Source organism: Marmota flaviventris, chromosome 10 (genome assembly GCF_047511675.1).
Source record: "Marmota flaviventris isolate mMarFla1 chromosome 10, mMarFla1.hap1, whole genome shotgun sequence".
NCBI classification, from domain to species: domain Eukaryota; kingdom Metazoa; phylum Chordata; class Mammalia; order Rodentia; family Sciuridae; genus Marmota; species Marmota flaviventris.
The window spans coordinates 116,412,821-116,428,507 of NC_092507.1; the positions used below are offsets into that span (position 1 = coordinate 116,412,821).

Here is a 15,687-nt window from a genome sequence, read left to right on the forward strand (position 1 = left end):
TGAAGGTGAAATAAAAATTATAGCCAGTTCTCCAAGGGGTATATCAGTAATTTCACCAGTAGACAGAATAGCACAGTTATTAATAATACCCAGCCTACATGATAAATTTTCCAGTCATACTGTAGAAAGAGGTTCCAGGGGATTAGGCTCCACAGGTATAGATTGGGCTATGCTTTCTTTAAATTTAGATTCTTGCCCCATGCTAAAACTGAATATTCAAGGACATGAATTTAATGGGCTACTGGATACAGGTGCAGACCTTAGCATCATCTCTTGTCAAGAATGGCCAAAACATTGGCCATTACAACAAGCCACTCAAATGCTTCAAGGCCTAGGAGTGGCGACAAATCTCCATAGAAGTGTGATGGTATTAGATTGGAAAGATCCTGAAGGATGTAAGGGAACTACACAGCCATATGTATTGGATCATCTTCCTGTAAATTTATGGGGATGAGATGTCTTAGATCAGTTAGGACTAACATTAACAAATAACATCAATTCAAATGCGTCCACTATTATGGCTAGACAAGGTTTTAGGAAAGGAAAAAGATTAGGAGAACAAGAACAAGGTATAGCAGCACCAATTCAAATAGATCAAGGAACAGACAGACACGGATTGGGTTTTCAGGAGGGGTCACTGAGACAATAAAAATTACATGGAAATCAGAAAGGCCAGTATGGGTTCCTCAACTTCCCCTGACTAAAGAAAAGATACAAGAAGCCCATGACCTGGTCAAACAACAATTAGTGGAGGGACATATACAACCTTCTGTATCTCCCCATAATACTCCCATTTTTGTCATCAAAAAGAAATCTGGTAAATGGAGATTATTGCAAGATTTAAGAGCCATTAATAGTGAAAAGGTTATTATGGGACCTGCTCAATCAGGGATTCCTCAATTGTCTGCTTTGCCAAAAACCTGATGTGTTTTAGTTATAGATATTAAAGATTGTTTTTTTTTTTTTTCAATTCCAATTCATCCTGAGGATAGTCCAGGTTTTGCATTTACTATCCCTGCACTGAATCATGAAGGTCCTGATCAGAGATATGAATGGAAAGTACTCCCTCAAGGGATGGCAAACAGCCCAACTATGTGTCAAATTTATGTTAACAAAGTAATTCAGCCACTTAGAAATCAAAATCCTTAACTACAAATATTTCACTATATGGATGATGTATTATTAGCACACAAAGATAAAAACACATTGCTAAAATGTTATGCCACATTTACAAACTTATTAAAAAATTATAATCTAGAGACAGCAATAGATAAAGTACAATTAAATTTTCCAATTAATTATTTAGGAGCTCTATTATCCTCAACCATGGTCCATCCACCAAAAATTCAAATATGAGTAGATCAACTCAAATCACTTAATGAATTGCAAAAGTTATTAGGAGACATAAATTGGATAAGGCCTTATCTAGGCATACTAACAGGAGAGTTGGGACCTTTATTTGATATCCTAAAAGGTCCATCAGATCCAAATTCACCCCAAATGTTAATGCCTGAAGCAAGAAAGGCATTAAAAATCATTGAAACATATATGGAAAATATGCAATGGATAGGATTAATATAAGTTTGCCTTTATTATTTATTGTACTACCAACAAAAAAAATATTCCTAAAGGAGTATTTTGGCAAGAAGGTCCATTATTATGGTTACATTTATCTTATTCTCCTAACATTATTCATACTAGGTATCCTGAGGCTGTAGGACAATTAATACTCAAAAGAATAAAAGAAGCAAAGGGAGTGTTTGGAATTTCTCCCCCCAAAATTATTACTCCATATACTATGGATCATATTGATGAGTTAGCTAATGAATTAAATACTTGGGAAATAATCATGTGCAAATCTAATGTTTCATTTGATAACCACTTACCATCTAATCTTTTGTTATCTTTTTGGTCATCGCATCTGTAATTTTTCCAAAAATGACAAGAAAAACACCTATCATGAATGCTCCAAATATATTCACTGATGGGTCAAATAATGTTACAGAAGCAGTAGTTACCCCTGATCAAACTTTTACATTTTTAGTACCCAACAATCAGCTCAAAAGGTAGAGCTTAATGCACTATTACAAGCTTTTGTGATGTTTAAAGATTCTGTATTTAATTTATTTTCTGATAGTCAGTATATAGTTAATGCTATAGTATTCCTTGAAGATGCTGGTAGGTTTTTCCCTTCCTCTACTGTTTTCTCTTTGTTTTCCACTATACAAAGTCTAATCTGGGACAGAAAAGATCCATTCTTTATAGGACATATCAGGGCACATACAGGATTGCCTGGAGCCCTTAGTTTGGGCAATGATTTAGCAGATAAAACTACACATGACATACATATTTTCTCTACACTAGAAGAAGCTACAAATTTTCATAAAAAGTTCCATGTCAATGCTAATACTTTACAAAAGCATTTTAAAATAACTAAGGAACAAGCTAGACAAATAATAAAACAATGTCAAAATTGTGTGACCTTTTTACCACAAGTTAATCTTGGAGTCAATCCTAGAGGACTGATACCTAACCATATTTGGCAGATGGATGTCATACACTTGCCAGAATTTGGAAAATTAAAATATTTGCATGTTACAGTTGATACTTCTTCCGGATTTTTGATGGGCTCCCTTCATACTGGAGAAAAAATTAAAGATATTATAGCTCATTGCGTACAAAATTTTGCCACTGTGGGTGTTCCAAAACAGTTAAAAACAGATAATGGTCCTGGTTATACTTCTACCTCTTTTAAACAATTTTGCTCATCATTTGGCATTACTCACATAACAGGAATTCCATACAATCCTCAGGGACAAGGCGTAGTTGAAAGAGCTCATCAAACTATTAAAACGTACTTATTAAAGCAAAAAGAGAGAATTGGAAAGGGGTATATGTCCCCCAAAGATAAACTTAAAATAACCCTTTTTACTCTAAACTTTTAAAATTTGGATTAATCAAGACTCAGTGTTGTGGAAAGGCATATGTGTCCAAAAAAATGTACATAAGCCTAAGGTACTTTGAAAGGATATTCTAACAGGACAATGGAAAGGTCCTGACCCAGTGATTGTCTGGAGTCGGGGTTCTGTTTGTGTGTTTCCACAGGGAGAACAGCAGCCGATTTGGATTCCAGATAGACTAACCAAAGTGATTTCTACAGACCAAAAAGAAGATGATTTGACTCAAATCCATAACAGCTGATATCCAGAGCTCCAGCTTGGCTATTCTTACATCTGTGACAGTGATTAACCAGGATGCTTTTTTCAATATCTATTTTATTATTGCATTTTTCCACATCATAAAGTTCTATTTTATTTTTTGAGCTCATAGAGACCTAAGGTAATGGTTTTCTGATCAGTTTTATTTTTGGACTGTGGACTTTTTAAACATTGCAATAAAGATTTCGCCTGTGTAAAGCTACAAGGACTTTACTATTGTCTTATGTGTTGTATGTTATGTGTGCACACTTTTGTGTTTTGTGTTGTATGTCTGTGTGTGCGTATGTTCATATATCATATATGAGGAGCCCTCATAAAAAAATGGATTTTAATGGTTTAATTTAAATTGGGTAGACAGCTGTTGAGGATTGTTTTAATATGTGTACAAATAAGGAGGTTAACAGACCTGTTTGTTTACTTTCACCTTTCCTTTTCATTATATTTAATAATTCTGTTCAGGATAATGTAATGTTACATAATTTCTTTTTAGCATCATAGCCAGAACTCCTATCTTCATCCCAGTACCAGTGAAGACAAAGATAAAACCAAACTATAGCTTCTTTGATAGCTATCACAGTAAACTGTATAAACTGATGCATCAATGAATAATAACTCAACAAGTAATGCTCAATCAAGGAGTCAATTTACTTTGGGAAGAAATGGACACATTGATAGATTCTTCTGCTTTGAACTGCTTGCAGAACTTGCCTGGACTATGTATAACTTGTATGCATTGTGAACTATCTGTTGGTGCAGCGAATTGTGGTAGTGCTGGCGTATCTTTGCTGATGGTATCACCGGTGATACAATTTTTCCAAAGGAGTTGTCAATTGGCTTGGTGTCATGGCATTTCTGTATCCTCATCCCTTCTGTTAGTGATTTAAACAGAAGCGGGGACCACTGTGGATCAAGGAAGGACCTCTGCAGGACGTGACACCTGAAATACATCTGATGATCCATTACATCTAACCAGGCTGACACCGCTAACATTCTGTTCCATTCAGAGTTTAACCCACAGAAGCTGGGTCAGAACAACAAATCCTACAAGATTACATTGAGCATATATTGGTAAATGATCACAGAGCAGAAATGAATTGCAAAGTTTTAACAAGGAGAGTTGAAGTGATATTATCACCACACAGTGTTCATGGGTACACTGGGCAGCTGGGTAGCTGGGTCCTCACTTCAAAGGGACAGCACTGCAGGTAGCTTCACAGTGTGTCCTAAGTGAACAAAAAAATAACAGACATTCATAAGGTGGAGGTGACAACAGAGGAGAAAACTGGAATAGGGCTGGGAGGAGAAGAAAAAGTGAAAACAAAGATTAAAAAGAAGGGAAGAGCATTGGGGAGGAGGGACGAACAGGAAAGATGGATACAAAGAACTCACCAGCATTTCCTAAACCAAAATCCAAGACCTGTCAGAAGAGCCAGGGTCACTATCACAGCCAAGAGGATCCAGCCCAGGGCACTAGGAGGTGCTGCAGATTCAAGTGGACACCAGGATGTTGTTTGAATCTGCATCTACAGATTCCTTATTTTAAATTCTTCCATTCTTTGAATTATATATTTTTCTTCTTTTTTGATAGGAAATTTATCAATCCCAATTTTTAACCTGGTCCTCATGCTCTGCTAGAAGATATCCAACCATCTCCAGCCTGGGTCCCACTCTTACCACCCCAGTAGAGGACGAGGTGCTGCCCTCCTAGGCTTCTGTGCTTCACCCTGCAGGCCAGGCCAGCTGCCTCCCCAGCTGCCACATCCAGGGTTGCTTGGAGATACCACGTCCCATCAGCATTGGGCAGGATGTCACCTCTCTGAGTGCCCTGCTGCTCCTGTTCCCCTCACATCCACATCACCTACACAGTCTTTGGGTAGAAGCCGGACACGTGGCACACCAGCAGCAGATGGCCAGGCCCAGGATTGGGGCCACTGGACAGCCAGGTCTCAGGCTTCACTGCAAAAGACAGAAAAGACATCCACACAGACTCTAACATAGACTAAGAGGTTCAGAACTCCCCATGAGACTACATGAATATATACTTCCCCCTTCTGGAAATGTCACTCGGATTCCTCAACTCTTTTTATCCTAAATTTGACTTCAAAACAGAAAAAATTCTTGGAAATTTAGGTACAAGACTGACCTTGTTGCTGGAGATGAGCCTCCCCTGCATCAAGAAGACCCAAGGTGAAACGTGGGAAGGTGTCACTGAGGAGCGTATGTATCCTATTTGTGTAGGCTTGGTTCACATTGAGTATTTCACAGACTTTCTGGGCCTTTCTTCCACCCTTTGGAGATGGTGACCATGTTTTATTCTGGAAGCTCAGGAAATCATATCCTTGGATAGCTACATGCACGGAGCCTACCCAGGACTTCCCAGAGTGTAGTTCACAGCCTGCTGTCACCTGTAGATGAAAGGGATCTGGAGAAAAAGAGTATTGATTTAGAGGAGAAAAAAAGAAAAGGGAGGAAATGGAATGAGTGGAAGCAAAAGACTATAAAACTGAAGGGTGTTTGGGGAGTTTAAGTGATGGACCCCAGTGTGGTCTGTTCAGAGATTCACAGAAAGGGGAACTAGTAGGAGCTGGAAGTGGAGGAAGAGATGATAACATGAAGAAGGGAGGGAATTGTTCAAAGGTCATAGTGATGGTGTGAGGGTGAAGGACTTAATGCGAGAGAGCTGAGACTTAACAAACTTGGGTGAATGTATCCATGGTCACTATGACAGTTCAGACAGGGATGACTGAAGAGATTAAATGGGAAAGAAAACTACACTGTAAGGAGTCAAACAAAGAATGAAGAAGCTGAATTAAAAACTGGGGAGTAGTGTGGCCACAGGATGCCTCTGAGGGGAGATAATAAAACACAGCCCTGCAGCCAATGAGAGAGCAGTTAATAAGTAGCAAAAACTAAAGTTTTTGAAGAATCTGGTTGTGTTTATTGCACGTGCCGAGAGTGTGATTGCAGTTTTATTCTGAAGAGAGTGGAGTAAGATTCAGAGCAGAGTAGGCTGTTTCCCTGAGGAATAAGAGTTCACTGAGATGTCCCACTCCTCATCAATTTATTCTCCCAGCAAGGAAAGGGAACTCACCTTTAAACATTAATTGAAAAATGTAAAATTCCTGATGGTCACCGAAGTGTACATGGAAAAACTTTTCCAGATCTATCAACTCATTATTAATGAAGTTGCCCCTGGACCAGGGATACAGGTAAATGATGGTATTAGAGCTGCTGTTCCATCTGTGAGTCTGCAGCTCTCCCAACCAGCCTGAGCCCACATGTACCCAGGAATGGTCGTGAAAGGATTATGTCTGCATGAGATGATAGAAGACAGGCTCCTCCAATCCTGAAGCAAAAGAACAGATAAAATAGGCAGAAATGAAACATTTTGGAGGGAGAGAATTGGGAAAGTAGGTGTCAGAGTGGTAAGACTCAGAATCTGGAAAAGTGGAGAGCTACCGTTACCTTAGCGGACATCTGCTGGCCCCCAGGGTCCCATGCTCTACCAACAGCCTCCATGAGAGCACAGAGGGCTTAAGTAAGAACACACAGAATGGGGCCAGCTTGGTTCTCTCCAACTATGTGCAGGGGAAACTACCATCACCACATACACACACACACATACATACACACACACACACATGCACACACACACCCATCTGGTTAGTTGCCCCAGTTCTTACAACCTTCATTGACACTGCCTGGTAAGAGAGCAGCGAGCAAGAGGAGTAGCAGAAACAGCATGGCCCTTGCAGATGCTACTTCTTTCTCTCAGAGAAGTCGTCCTTTGATTTCTGTTCTAAATAAATCTACCCCACAGACCTCTCTTCTGACTTCTTTAACCAAAAACACACAACTTTTCTGCCTGAAACAGAGAAAATCTGTTCCCTTTCAAATCCCTGAGCACCTACTCAGTTTTCCATTTCCCCAAATATTCTGACTCTCTGCCCAGTCTTCCAACTTCTCTCATTGTTACAAACATCCATCCTGTTCATTTTTCCCTAGTTCAACTGCTATGGAACAAGTCTTGTGTAGCACTGAAAAGTCACCTTACCACTAGGGACACTTCTTTTATTGCTGGATATGGAACCCAGGATCTTAAGCGTTTCTCTTATTGTAATAAATTTGAATTATTCCCCCATGTGTTCTCTTTCCTACACCACCCACCACTCCACCTCATTCATATATCTGACATCACTGGTTACTTTATTTTCTTTTTCAGAAGCCCATATTATTGCCCTCTGAAACAGTATCACCTACTGAGTCTGTGGATCATGTATCCAGGGCTGGCTCTGTGAGGCATGCAGCCAACCTAGTAACACATTTAGTTCTCTGTAATCCTACCTTGAATTTTATAGGAATTTTATTGAATTTGTGTTTCATAAATGAAGTTCAATGAAATTTGCATGGGAGCTCATAGGTCCATCCCCAGCTTATGAAGGGTTCTTCCCCCCACAACCTTGCCTGCATGGTCAGTACTTTTTTACCTGCTCCACAGTCTCTGGGACCTTGGTAACTCTATACTCTGCCTCTCCATCTCCATCCCGCCACCACTGCAGTGACCAGGTCTCATTGTAGGGGCAGGTTTGGCCAATTCTGCCATCAGCCTCTGCCATTATTTCATACCTTACAGGCACAAAGGGAGAATATGACATGCATCCAACAGTATGTGGGCAGAACATAAGTGCAAATATCCCATGCACAGCCTGAACCAAGTTGTTTTGTAACTGGTCAGGGTGAGCCTCTTGCCCACTCTTGTTCCATCACATGCATCTCCAAGTAATTTGATTCCAATTTCTCAGTGGTTACTCATGTGCCAAGTGTTGGGGGGACTGTTTGGGGAAAGAGATATTAACTATCCCATACAGTCTAGCAGCAGTAAGGATCATTGCATGTCATCATGGAGTGAGCCCCCCAAGATGCCTAAGAGTTCCTACAATAATCCTAATAGTATCCCTGTGCCCAAGAGATGTAACATTAAGAAACTAAATAAAAACACAGATGCATAACCTTCCATAGAAATGCAGAAGTTTTGTATTTTAGCGCCTTTAAAAGCACTCCCTCCCTTACCTTTTGAACACAAACCTGCTATGATCTAAATCTTTATGTCTTCCCAAGTTCATATATTGGGATCCTGACCACCCAGTGGATAATATTAGGATATGGGGCCTCTGGGAAGTAATGAGGTCATGCAGTCTCAGCCCTCAGAAATGAGATTAGTGCCTTATAATAGGGATCCCAGAGAGACCAAATTACATTTCCACCACGTGAAGAAATATTCTGAAGATGCCTTTGATTAACCAAATGCAGGTCCCACTATAAAACAAATCTACCTTAATTTTGAACTTTCAAGACTCCATAAAAAGTAATTTTCTAGTGGTTATAAGCCACCCTGTCTATGGCATGCTGTGATTGCTGCCAGAATGACTAGGACAAGTCTCCACATTTTCATTTTACCCTGGATCATAAAAAAACATAAGACTGCTGCTCGTGAGTGTGAGGTATGGAAAGCAAGGAGAAGATAGTTGGTTTGGGGGTACGGTACATAAGAGAGGGACAAAAATTAACTAAATAAGGAATGAGGTTCTGGGACCAAAATGTTGTGAGTTAATAAGAGAAACAAAGGATATAACAGATGCAGGAGAAAGAGAAAGAGGTGGTTTAGTGAGCATTTTTACTTCTGTGACAAAAGGACCTGAGAAGAACAATTTTAAGAATGAAAAGTTTATTTTGGGTCTCTGTTTCAGAGCTTTTAGTCCACATGTGGCCATCTTGACTACTCAGGGGCCAAGGTGAGGCAGGACATCATGGTAGAAGAGTGTGGCAGAGGAAAGCAGCTCTCGACACGAATACCCAGAAGCAAAGAGAGAGAGAGAGCTCTACTCATCAAGCACAAAATATATACCCCAAAGACATGTCCCAGGAACCCACTTCCCCAGCCACACCTACCAGCCCACAGTTACACTCAGTTAGTTCCTATCAAGGGATTTATGCACTTAAATATAAAGGGAGTGGAAGAAGAATTCAATGTTAATTCCACTCAACTTTCCCCCTGATCAGGGATGCAGGTAGCAGCTGGTGGTTGGGTCAGAGTCCCACTGAGGATCTGCAGCTCCCCAGTCCACTGCACCCCTGAGGGAGGTCTCAGCTATGGAGGGTGAAAGACAAGGTCTGAGGAGGACAAAGGAAAGGATGGAGACCATTGGGAGCTGCCTGGGGGATGCTGAGAGCTGAGGGAGCTGAGAAAGAGCAACACTGTAGGAGAAAGTCAAGAAACAAAATAGGTGGGAAGTGACAAGGACCACAAAAAGGAAAAAAAATATTTGACAGAGGAAATGAGAGGTTATACAGATCATGGACAGTGGTATGCTCCCTGGTCACAGGAAAACATGAGGAAAATCCAGTGAAAAAGTTGTAGGCCAAATGGAACTCAGCCCAGCACCTCTGCTATCCCAGGGGCATCCAGGATTCTTCTCTTTGTCACAAGCCCTTTCCTCAGGATTCCTCTTCTTGAATCTTTGTTGCTTAGGGAACAAGCATGCTTAAGCTCTTCCTAAAATGTCTCACTGTTGCTCCTCTGCACACCACTACAACTCCTGATATTCTCCTTCCCCACACAGCTTTCCTCAGACCCAGACATGAACTCCCCTCCCTACAAAATCTCATTTGCCATCTGACGGCTCCCACCTCACCAACACAAACCTCAGCTTCCCTCCTGAGAATCCCATGGCCTGTCACCCTTCCTGCCTGTACTGGGCTTCTCCTTTCCCCCTCCTCAAGTTTCTCTCTTGACCTTCTGACTTCCCTACATAGGGCTTGTGTATTTTTTTCTCTTACACCAAATTTCTTGCAGTAAAAGGACATTCAGCCTGAGCTTCATGGTGATCTCCTGAATGGGACACCTGCATTGAATTACTCTGGTCTCAATGTCCTTGTATATAAAATGACTAGAAAGAACTGAATATTAACTATCATCCCTTGTGAGTCTGACCTTCTATGTGACTTTCTGTCCTCCCATCTCTTCTCATCTGAGTGTCCTCTCTCCCACCTCTGCTTCTCTCTCCTTTCTTCTCCCTCCTGCTTCTTCACTTACCTTTAATCTCATTCTTCACTTAGATTCCATCTCAGCTCCCAGGGTCTCATCTCTGTTCTCTTACTCATATTCATTCAGTCTAACCTCAGTCCTTCCTCCTTGGCTCCCTTTCCAAACCTAGAACAATAATTCATCACACAACCCTGAAAATCCTCTGTGTGAAGTCAGCACACATAGTAATGCAGTTGTGTCTGTCGAGGTGACCCAGGACATAGCTTAACAAGACATGATAGTAGAAAACACCCAGAAATGAGAGACTATATTTTAAATTGTTTCAAACACATAGCTGCATTTACAATGTAATAAGGGGATTTCTTTTGGGAAAAAAAGCAAAGAAATGTAAAACTGGAGGGGAAAATATCATCTGGCATCAGTGTACACAAGATATTGTTACACCCCAGTTCCCTAGTGGTCCCCTACTCTGGTCTTGTGGGTCTGAAGATAGGGTCTTAGTGGGCAAAAAATGTTGAAGTTGGAATGCAGGCTTCTTCTGTATGCTCAATTCTATGATGGAATAATCTAGAAAAACATCCATCCAAGTATAAAGGAAAGGAAGCTAACTACATTTTTGCTGAATGCTAGTTGCTTTTGCTTTTCACGTTCTGAGAAATACAAATCACTGGTCTGAGTTAGAGTTAACAAATATCTACTTGCATGATCCCGGAATAAAATGCATAATAACAAAAAAGTAAATGCAAATGTTTAACAACTCTATGAAACCTGGTAAAATTTAAAGCAAAGTTGAACAAGGGAACGCCCTCAAACAAGCTGTGCAGGATACACACACAAAGGCCTTTTTTAGCATTAGCTACAGTCCAAAACTAGAGGACAGAGATGGAAATAATCCACCATGAATGGAAGTCATCAGACAAAATAAACAGTTTAGTTTAATCAAACAGATAGGAAATTATATTTGAAATGCTGAAAGTTATGAAGAAAATCATAGATGAAAAGAAAGTAAATAATTTAAAAAATAAAATAATGGCACATTGGTAAAGCAAATTTAACTTCTAAAATAACTTTTATTGCTATGATTACATAAAAATTTAAAAGGTGTGTTAAACAAAAGAAATTGAAATAATTTTGAAATACTTTTGAAACATGAGATCTGAAAAGTTTTTTTGTTTGTTTGTTTGTTTGTTTTTTTTTTTTTTTTTTTTTTTTTGTAATTCAATGCAGATATAAAGGCTATGGAAAATGGAAAAGGCATTGAAAGATAGAAAGCCTAGCTGGGTGAGGCAGCTCCCACCATTGATTCCAGATACTTATGAACTGAGGAAGCAGGTATGAATATATGAGGTCATCCTGGGCAATAATGAGATTCTGAGATTCTGTCTCTAAAGAAATAAAATTAAAAAGTGGTTCAGTAGTATACTGTCTTGGGTTTAAATCCCGGTATGTATGTATGTGTGATATATATATAATTGATATATATCAATATATATCAATATATATATATATGATATAGATATCAATATATATATATATATATATATATATATATATATATATATATATATATATATATCAATTAAAAATTCCAATATAGTCATATGGGAATTTTATTTTTAACTTTTTTATTTGTTCTAATTAGTTATACATGAGAGCAGAATGCATTTGACTCATTGTACACAAATGGAACACTATTCTTCATTTCTCTGGTTCTCTAAAATGGAGAGTCACACCATTTGTGCAATCTCATACATGTACAAAGGGTAATTATGCCTCTGTCATTCCACCATCTTTCCCATCCCCATATCACCTCATCTGCTCTCACACCCCTCTTCCCAATCCAAAGTTCCTCCATTCTTCCCTTTCCCCTCCTCTCTAATTATGGATCTACATCCATATGTTAGATAAAACATATACTCTTTTTTTGGTGGGGGGATTGGCTTATTTGGCTAAACATCATATTCTCCAACTCCATCCATTTATCTGCAATATTCTATCAGACCACAAAATATCTGATTTTTGTTCTTCTTTAAGGCTGATTAATATGCCATTGTGTATATATAGCAGACTTACTTTATCCATGCACCTGTTGTAGGGCATGTAGGTTGGTTAAACAGTTTACCTATTTTGAATTAAGCTGCTATGAACATTGATGTGAATCTCAACTGATTTCTCAACCCAAACCCTCAAAGCTAGGAGGTCCTGGAATAATGTATTTCAAGCTCTGAAATAAAACAGATGCCAACCATGAAAGGAATACACAGAAAAATTATTTCAGACTTAAAGATAAAATTAAAATCTTCCATGATAAACAAAAATTAAAAGAATTCACAACTAGAAAGCCTACACTACAGAACATTCTCAACAAAATATTCTATGAGTTTGAAGTGAAAAACAAAATTAAAACCTATACTAAAGGGACATTCAACCAATTGAGAAACTAAGACAAATCAAAAACCAGAAATAAATCAAAATGATAGGAAATACATAATCATATCTCAATAATAATCTTGAATGTGAACAGCCTAAATTCATCAATCAAAAGACATAGACCTACAGATTGGATTAAGAAGCAAGCAACAATGTGCTGCCTTCAAGAGACTTACATCATGAGCAAAGACAACCACAGGCTGAAGGTAAAAACATGAAAATAAACTTATCACTCATATGGATTGTATAAACAAGAAAGGGTTTCCATTCTCATCTCATATAAAGTAGATTTCAAACTAAAGTTAATCATAAGATACAAAGAAGAACATTTTATAATTCTTAAGGGAATTATATATAAGCAGAACATAACAGTTATAAATATTTATTTCCCAAACAATGAAGCATCTATGTACATCAAATAAATCCTTCTCAATTTCAAGAGTCAAATAGACCACAGTACAATAATACTGGGTTATTTTTAACAAAACTATCTCACTACTGGACATATTTTCCAAACAAAAACTAAGAAAAAAACCTATAGATCTAAATACTACAATCAATAATTTAGACATAACAGACATATATAGAAAATTTTATCCATCAATGAGAAAATATACTTTCTTTTCAGCAGAATGAGGCTCCCATTCTAAAATACACCATGTCTTATGCCACAAAGCAACTCTTAGTAAATACCAAAAATTTAAAAAATAAAATAAAAAATAAAAACAATAACACCATGCATTCTATAAGACCACAAAGGAATGAAATTAGAAATCAATGATAAAATTGAAAATACCACCAACTGTAACAAATGGAGACTAAATAATACACTATTGAATGTAACTGGATAGTAGAAGAAATCGAAGATGATATAAAAAATTCTTACAGGTAAATGAGAACACTGATATAAAATATGAAAATCTCTGGGACACTATGAAGGCAGTACTAACAGGAATGCTTATTGCACTGAGCACATTTATTAAAAGAATAAAAAGTCAACAAATAAATAACCTACCACTACATCTGAAAGCCCTAGTAAAAGACGAACAAATTAACACCAAAAGCAATAAAAGCAAGGAAATAATTAAATTTGGAGCTGAAATCAATGAAATTGAAGAAAGAAAGAAAGAGAAAGAGAGAAAGAAAGAGAGAGAGAGAAAGAGAGAAAGAAAGAAAGAATTGGAAAAAAATTGACAAAACAAAAAGTTGTTTTTTGAAAACGTAGATAAACCCCTGGCCATGCTAAAGAAGAGAAAAAGAGAGAAAACTCAAATTACTAAGATGAAGAAGTAAATATCACAATGGACATGTCTGAAATACAGAATATAATTAGAAACTATTTTGAAAATTTATATTCCAAAAGAATAGAAAATATTGAAGACATCAACAAATTTCTAGAGACATATGAAATACCTAAACTGAATGAGGAGGTAATAAATGACTTAAACAGATCAATTTCAAGTAAGGAAATAGAAAACATCATCAAAAGCTTACCAACCAAGAAAATCCCAGTACCAGATGGATTCTCAGCTGAGTTTTACAAGACTTTCAAAGAAGAATTAACACCAATACTCCTCAAAGTATTCCATGAAACAGAAAAGGAGGGAACCCTTCCGAATTCATTATATGAGGCTAATATCACCCCGATATCAAAACCAGATAAAGACATATCAAGGAAAGAAAACTTCAGACCAATATCCCTGATGAACATAGATCCAAAAATTTTCAATAAAATTCTGGCAAATTGCATACAAAAAAATATTGAAAAGATAGTGCACCATGATCAAATGGGGTTCATTTCAGGGATGTGAGGTTGGTTCAACATACAGAAATCAATAAATGTAATTCATCATATTAATAGATTTATATACAAGAATCATATAATCATCTCAGTAAATGCAGAAAAAGCATATGCCAAAATACAGCACACCATCATGTTCAAAACACTAGAAAAACTAGGGATAGTATGATATACCTCAACATTGTAAAAGGTATACATACTTAACCCAAAGCCAGCAACATCCTAAATTGAGAAAAAAATTGAAAGCATTCCTACTAAAAACTGGAACAAAACAAGAATGTCCTCTTTAACCACTTGTGTTCAACACCATCCTTGAAACTCTAGCCACAGCAATTAGAAAAAAAAAGAAATTAAAGTGATACAAATAGGTAAAGAAGAACTCAAATGATCACTGTTTGCTGATGACGTGATTCTATATTTAGAAGATAAAAAAAAATTCCACCATAAAACTTCTAGAACTAATAAATATATTAAGCAAAGTAGCAAGACATAAAATCAACTCCCATAAATCAAACGGATTTCTATACATCAGTGGTAAATTTACTGAAAGAGAAATTAGGCCAACTACCCATTCACAATAGCCTCAAAAAAAAAAAAAAACACAACTTGGGAATAAATCTAAAAAAATAGCTGAAAGACCTCTACAATGAAAATTACAGAACACTAAAGAAATATATTGAAGAAACCTTAGAAGTTGGAAAAATCTCCCATGTTCCTGGATAGGCAGAATTAATATATCAAAATCACCATATTGCCAAAAGCTTTATACAGATTAAATCCAGTTCCTAGTAAAATATCAATGACATTTTTTTCTTAATTTTTCTTTTTTTAATTTGTTTTAATTAGTTATACATGACAGTAGAATGCACTTATATACTTTGATGTATCATACATAGATGGGATATAATTCCTCATTTTTCTGAGGATACATATTATAGAATCACATTGGTCATACAGTCACATACATACTAACAGTAATAATGTCTGTTTTATTATAGTATTTTGCTTACCCCCACATCCCCTGCCTTTCCCTCCTTTCACTTCCCTCTACCTAATCTAACATTATTTATTTATTTTCTTGCATTACAATTCTTAATACACATAAATATCATGCTTTTTTGTATTTCTGTTTGTATATAAAGTATGTTGACATCCAATTCAATCTTCATACATGTACTTTGCATCATGATGTC

At 37.4% G+C, this 15,687-nt stretch overlaps 1 pseudogene; it reads right to left on the reverse strand.

The window, feature by feature from the left end:
* Positions 1–4,603: 4,603 nt before the first annotated feature.
* On the reverse strand, positions 4,604–7,044 carry LOC114079116 (T-cell surface glycoprotein CD1a-like; annotated as a pseudogene).
* Between the last annotated feature and the right edge of the window lie 8,643 nt (positions 7,045–15,687).